This window comes from Olea europaea, chromosome 18 (genome assembly GCF_002742605.1).
Source record: "Olea europaea var. sylvestris chromosome 18, O_europaea_v1, whole genome shotgun sequence".
Classification (NCBI taxonomy): domain Eukaryota; kingdom Viridiplantae; phylum Streptophyta; class Magnoliopsida; order Lamiales; family Oleaceae; genus Olea; species Olea europaea.
This window is the reverse complement of record NC_036254.1, coordinates 2934115-2941463: the sequence shown is the minus strand read 5'-3', so window position 1 is coordinate 2941463 and position 7349 is coordinate 2934115. Positions and strand designations below refer to the sequence as shown.

The 7349-nt window shown below is 37.8% G+C and overlaps 1 pseudogene; it reads right to left on the bottom strand.

The window, feature by feature from the left end:
• The window catches only part of LOC111366600, an 11764-nt pseudogene extending 5274 nt beyond the window's left edge, over positions 1–6490 (bottom strand).
• Positions 6491–7349: the final 859 nt, after the last annotated feature.

Below are 7349 nucleotides of genomic sequence, written 5' to 3'. Positions count from 1 at the left end.
GCAATTTTTGTGAAAAGAATATGAATTTCAGGAAATTTAATTGCCTATAAACTATTTTTCTGGAAATTATCAATTATTGTGTTTAATTAGTATAATTTTTCACGTGGAAAATGTTGAAATAAAAGTATTTTTTGGTGTTCGTTTAGTTTTATTTTACATGAAAATTGTTAATTAAAGGGATTGAATTTACTAGTATTGGGGATAAAATTTGTTTCATTGCCAAAAAAAAAAAAAAAAAAAAAAAACACCAGGAATATTTGAGAAGGGAACCACTCTCTCTCATCCACATTCCCATCCATGTTTATGTAAATGTATGCAGTAAGATAGCTATCACCTTCTTCAGTGAAAATAAGATCTAGTGCATGTTGTTGACAAAAACAATCTATCAACAGAGTTCACAAGACGCTTCTTCCATTCTCTTTGCTCAGGATTACGATTTTGCCGCTCAGATAGTCCTCCACGAGGATCATCCTTGTAAGCAGCTTGATTTAAAGGGGAGAGCTTCATGGCTGCACGTGGCAATAGCTCATCAGCTAGTAAGGATGCATTTGCAAGCAATGCAATTTGCTGGGCTTCAGTTTCTGCTATTCGAACAATTTTATTTCCTGAACCTTGGAACTTGGAAGTTGGCGTCATCTTCAACGGGGCCAACCCCAGGCTAAGATGCTTGGACTCGGGTATGGGTATCGGGTTTTATTTTCTAAAATATAGGATACGGGGATATTGTTAAAAAGAGCCCAACTTTTCGTCGTACATCTTTCAAACTTCATTTTTTCCCCCAAAAAATTCACATGTAAAAAGTTAAATAATAATTAGATGAATTTTAATTAGACAAAATATTGAATGACTAAAATGTAAATTTAATCAAAGTATTGTTACCTCCAATGAAAATCTTCCTAATCAATCACCAACTTCCGTCAAATGTGGTACGCACTGGGGCGAAATGAATTTCTAATTGCAATTAACCTAAGCAACAGATAATGGGCCTAAATTTTTAAAACAGGCCCACCTCAATAGAAAGACCACAATCAAGAAAAAACAGCCCAACAAACTCATCGTCTTCCCTTTCCCTCTTCTTCACTTCACGCGACTGTTCGTCCTCCAGCCTATAAATTTAGGCAGAGTAGCACCGGCGGCTGCGCCACATCGCCAGCTGCCGGCTCTGTAGTCGATGACGATTCATCGAACTCGGAGAAGAAGCCTCGTTGCCCGTCAATTCAAGATTTGCCCTGTCCAGTCGATTTTTCCCGTATCCGCCCCAGATCCCATACCTGTACCCGTGTCGTGTCGGGTCGACACGGGTACTCTGGCCGATTTGAAGAGTCCGAGCATCACAGGCCCCAGGTAGTGCTCTTATGAGCATATTCACATACGAGTTGAACACCTGGAACAGACCATCCAAAGTTTTACTTCCAACTGTATGCTTAAAAGGGGTCCCACATCTTCAAAAAAATCCTGGAAAGGCAGTTCAAAAAGGCGACTGCTTCGACTTAAGTTTAATACCATAAGTAAAAGAATATAAGCAACAATAGAACGAAAGAAACTTCATAGAGTCAAATTACAAAGAAGTAAACATGCCTAGCTACTTTTTCTAGAAAATTAACATTAAGAAATTTATGAACCCTTTCCAAACGTGCAATATCAAAAGGGAAGTTTTAAAACCAGAAAGTCGTAGAAGATGTTATGGAACTCAATCCTATCCAATAAACAAAACTGATAAAAGGTACAAATTAATAGATGTGTGCAAAAGAAAAAAAAAAAAAAAAAAAAAAAAAAATGAACAACACAACAACAACAACCAACTATAATCAAATCAGAGCGCCTTAGCCAAATTGCCCACACTAATCATTAGGATAATAACTTTAAAGTTGTATTGAAGTGAATCCATACTTGATTGTTAATTTCCAGCTTATTCAACATGCTGCCAACAATTTGTCCAGAAATAAAATAATTTACACTGTTCTGGAAAATTCGGTAAATGACTATGATTATGCATGTCTTCATGGTCTATATTACATTTCCCCGAGGAAGTCAAAAGTTGGATTCTCGTGCCTGATAAAATTGAATGTTGTCACGCCGTTATGGATGTGCACATACTCCTTGGAAACTATAATAAATACCTGGCCAAGAATTCAAATTTAGATATAGAGTTAGGAAAAATTGCAGTCGAGATACAAAATATTCGTTTATTAACAGATTTTGTCCAAACCTTTAGTTTGTGTCACCCACAGTCCCAAACCTTTCAAAAATATACACAGGGAGTTCAAATGAATGAAAACCTTCCATCTGATCAAATGGATGAAAACCGTCCGTCTGACCGTTAGTTGACTAGAAAAGTCAAAATTTGACCAATTTGGACCAAATTAAAAAGGGCTAAGTAGTACTTTGCATTTTTTCTTAATATTAATATTAAAATAATTAATAATAACAATAGAAAAGTAAAAACAAAATAAATAAAAATCAAAGAAAAGAAAGGGAATACTGTTCATCTCCCTCCCCGCCCCACGCAGGCATTTGAATATTCACCCAAGGAGTTTCCATTGGGTAAACTGAACACCAAATCAAAGAAAATTAAAAAGAAAAGAACAAAAACCTCTGCAGATTATCCGTTACTTTGTGCTTGAAACCCGTCGGCGGATTCACCTGCCATTCCGTAAGCTCTTTCTGTAGCCAACACGGATGGCGTGGTCATACACAAGTGAAATACCCGTTATATTAACCTTGGATCCAATCGTGATCCGCCATTTATCATCATCCGGGCTAAGCCAAGCGATAGTCGGGTCTCTAAAGTCCTTTGCTCCAATACCGGGTAGGGGAACCAGAATTGGATTACCCGAATACTTGACCCAATCAAGTAGGAGAGGATCAGATAGGTTGGCGGGATAAGCTAAACATTGCACCTGCACAACATCGTATGTATCTCCAGTGTAAAGCATCACAATCTGACCGTCAGGAAGAATTGTGGCGGACCCTGTCCAAACTCCATTGATATCATACCAGTGATCAGGGACCATTGCAAATGGTAAGTGGAGCCAGTGAATAAGATTCTGGTACTTTCAAAAATAAGATTCTGGGCTGGGCTGGGGCGGGGCGGGGCGAAGATGAAGATGAACAGTGTTCCCTTTCTTTTCTTTGATTTTTATTTATTTTGTTTTTACTTTTCTATTGTTATTATTAATTATTTTAATTATTAATATTAAGAAAAAAATGAAAAGTATCACTTTGCCCTTTTTAATTTGGTCCAAATTGGTCAAATTTTGACTTTTCTAATCAACTAACGGTCAAACGATCGATTTCCATCCATTTGAACCCCGGTGCATATTTTTGAAAGGTTTGGGACTATGGGTGGTACAGATTAAAGGTTTGGACAAAGTCTGCTAATAAACGAAAGTTTTGGTACCTCGTTTGCAATTTTCCCATAGAGTTACCTAGGGCTAAGGATTGTCTTTTGTTACACTAAATCACGAGGGTAATTAGCACAAAACGTCCCTACCTTTCATGTCTATTGTGGAAAATAACCCTACATCTCATTTTTTTTGGCATTTTTGCCCTTATTTCCACGTTTCTTGGCGCTGAACATCCTTTTTACTAATTTTGGACAATTTTACCCTCCATCCAAATAAAACAAAAAGAAAAGAGAGGAAACAACAAAATAATTAATTGCAACCAGAGCCTCCAATTTTTTAAAAATTATAAATGGCATCCGGTTTCTGTTCCTTCTTCTTCAAGTGTGTGAAGAACACTAATTGACTCCAAAATTTGGCAAACGAGTGCTATAATTTCTAAAATTAAAGGATTACCAGTGTTTTTTAGGCTTGAATTTGAGTTTCTCCAGGTTGATTCATATGTTGGGACACATTAGGCTCACGGATTGATGAAGAATTATCCTCTTTGTGCAACCGCACATTCCATGAGGTCAAATCCAAAATTTTGAATTTGGTTGATGAGTTGAAGCAATTAAATCCACATCTAGCGTCGTTTGACCTTCGATTGTATGCTGATTGATGCAATTTGTAGATTGGAGTCGTGGAAGGATGCCAATTGAAGGGGGATCGGCCGCGAGTTCCCTGACTCGAAAATTGGCTGTAGATCTCGATTTTCTGGATTGTTTGCTATAATTGGAACATGTATGGATGTGTCTTGGTGAGCTTGAACAACTTGTGGATTGTATGGAACATGGGCATCCATAGACTTGGTCGAATTTGCTATAATACCGTGCGTGAGAGGCGATTTTTGGGCAAAATTTGGCTCGATTTTGCTTGGATTTCCAGCTGTAATTTGCGTGGGATGTTAAGGTTGATGAGGAAATGGTGGTGGTGTTAAAATCCGGTGGCCTTGGTGCCGAAAATTGGGTTACATTGTTGTTGGTACCTATGTTGAAAATTTTGTATATTTTTGTGACAGATTTGTAATTTTTTTAAAAATTTGGGGCTGTTGTTTCAATTAGTTATTTGTTGTTTCTTTTATTTTATTTTTGTTTTATTTGAATGGAGGGTAAAATTGTTCAAAATTGGTGAAAAGGACGTTGAGCACCAAGAAAGGTGGAAATATGGGCAAAAATACCAAAAAATAAAAGGTAGGGACGTTTTCCACAATAAACATAAAAGATATGGACGTTTTGTGCCAACTACCATAAATCACGATATATCTAGAAGGAAGCTTCATATCAAAATTGAAAGCCTTAGAGGGAAGTAATGACGTTAGTCTTCCCGAATGAAAGAGTATTGGGGCCCCCTTCCAGCGTATGCGCCTTTATTTAGATTTTTTGCAGTAACATATGATCTCACAAATTACACTATTTGCCAACTCCGCTAAGAAATCTAGGAAGCCAATCATCAAAGAAGAATGATAAGGAATTAAATTTGTACGTTGGCATTCTTGAAGTGAGAAATGGGAAAGTCAATTTCTACATTATAATGGGGCAGCAATAGAGACACAAATCATTTTACCTGGACCATTACGTTGAAATGGTGAGCACTACTGGTAAGTTTGTGCTGATGCACCATCATACCACCCAGAGCTGCAGGAGTCCTGCCGGATTGGTGTGAAGCAGTTGGAGGATATGTGAGCTCCCAATCATCAGCAGCAGCTAAAGCAGCTGTGCTCTCTTCAATTCGCTTCAAATTAGCATCCAGCGCTTGCTCAACACTAGGTCTAAAGAGCTTCATAAGCACAGGACAAAGAGAAAGCCCATGAGATTCCAACAACGAACAGTGTCCTAAAGCTATTTGAATACATTCTGCAGCAGATCTTAAACCTCCAGCAGCAGCAGATGAAGCTAATGCATGTCGTTTGACAAGATGTGCAAAGGCCTCAGTTTGCTTTGAAGCCCACATCACTACCTCAGATGTACAAGCTGTCTCTTTACCAAAAATAACCAAGGAATCACTAACTGCTTGAGCAATGGCAGAGAATACAAGCTGTGACAAAGCTGCTGTCTATGCTCCTGCATAAGAGGTGCTTGATGGATGAAGGCTTTGCATGTTGTACTGGTATCTCTGGTAGTAGGAGTAAAGTATGAGCACGAGGACCATCCCCGAGTTTTTTGAGAGCTAGAAGGTTGACAAGCAACTTGAGCCAGCTGATCTGCTAACTTTTGCCTGCGTTCAATTATAGCAGACTGCAGAGACAAAAGCATGCCAGGAGTCAGCGTTTTCTTTTCCTTTGCTTCAGACACTATGCGTTCTCCTTCATCAAGGCTGGCCAAAGCTTCATCAACTCTCCTTCCAGCCAAAAGAACATTAAGGAAATCAGGGAACTTTCTAGACCATTTCTCCACATCTGACGGTTCTCCAACTTCATCATTGGATGCTTTATTTGCAGCAGAACCTTCAAGATCAGTATCAGACAAAGAATCAATATGAACTCCCTCAGCTAAATTATGGACCAAGGTCGCCTGAGTGGATAAAAGGTTTCTCGTAGACAAAAGCTCACCCTCCAGATCTGATATCTCTTTAGACGTGCTGCCAGTTGCGTTTAAAAAAAGTAAAATGAATAGAAAATCTAAAGATGCATAAAATGGATGAAATTCTACCAGATGGAATATATAATGTACACAATGTCAAATATTCCAAAAAAAGTGTCACTAATTGTATAGAAAAATCAAATATATGCAATGTGCCAACTTGGATACCGTATGCTCAGATGATGGGAAGGTGAGGCCACATGATTGATGGCTTTCAAACTTCACTGAGAGATGCTTAGGATATGTAAGCATTAGCGAATGGGAGCTATCACGGAAATTTGAGATAAAAAGAGGAATATACATGTATGCGTGTGTGTGTGTGAGAGAGAGAGAGAGAGAGAGAGAATCACCACCAAATTTGAAGAGAATTCCAGAATATTTTGGGTGCTAAATATTCATCTATCAATTCTGGAATTGAGAAAAGAAGATGCTGGAATTAGAGTGCACCGACATAAGAGAATAATCTAGAATGCATCTGATAATTTCAATATCTATCGCTATACTAGAAAGATCAACCACCGCCATTAGCATCTGTATATATATATTTGGTTGCTTTGTGAATATGTACGAACAATTAGAGAAGTTGATAGTGTGTAGAAAAAGCAGAGAAAGACAGAGAGAGTGCATATATATGTGTGTGCGCGTGTGTGAGCTAATATGAGAGAGAGAGTGCAAGTGTGCACGAAAGAGTGTGCACGAAAGATAGTGGAGATAATTACCGTAAAATTGAGGCACTGCGTGCGGGAAATTTCTTTACACAATTGAGATAAAATTGAGTATGTTTATTTTATATCAATAAAATAATTTTCTTTTGGGTTCAAATTCAACATTTGGCATCAGGGTAAGGCAATTGAGGACAAATTTTTGAATTTCTAAAGTTCATGCACAAAGGGAGATTGTAAAGCTTTTATAAAGCTTGCTTGATTATGATTTATGAGGAGATAAATCAAGTTACGCTGAGCGACCTACAAATGGTAGGCGGAATGAAGAAGCTCAATAACCAAAATTATACCACATGACAAACTTGGATGGAGTCGTATCTCCAAGGACTTATAAGAAGTAGTTAGTGAAAACGACGTGATGCTACTAGAGAAAGCATGGCTCTAAAAAGATAGAAGATTAAAGTGGATAAGGCTATGTTCATGATAAAGATGACAATTGAGAAAGAATTGTTGAAGTACATATGGGATAAGAACACACCAAAGGAGGCATGACAAACTCTCGCAACACTACTCTCAAAGAAAAATGATTAAAGGTTGCAATTGTTGGAAATCGAGCTACTCTCGATCACTCAAGGAGAATTGATGATAAGTCAATATTTTAACAATGTTAAATCACTTTGTCGTGAAATTTTGAAATTATATGTTACAAGTAAAATTTCAGA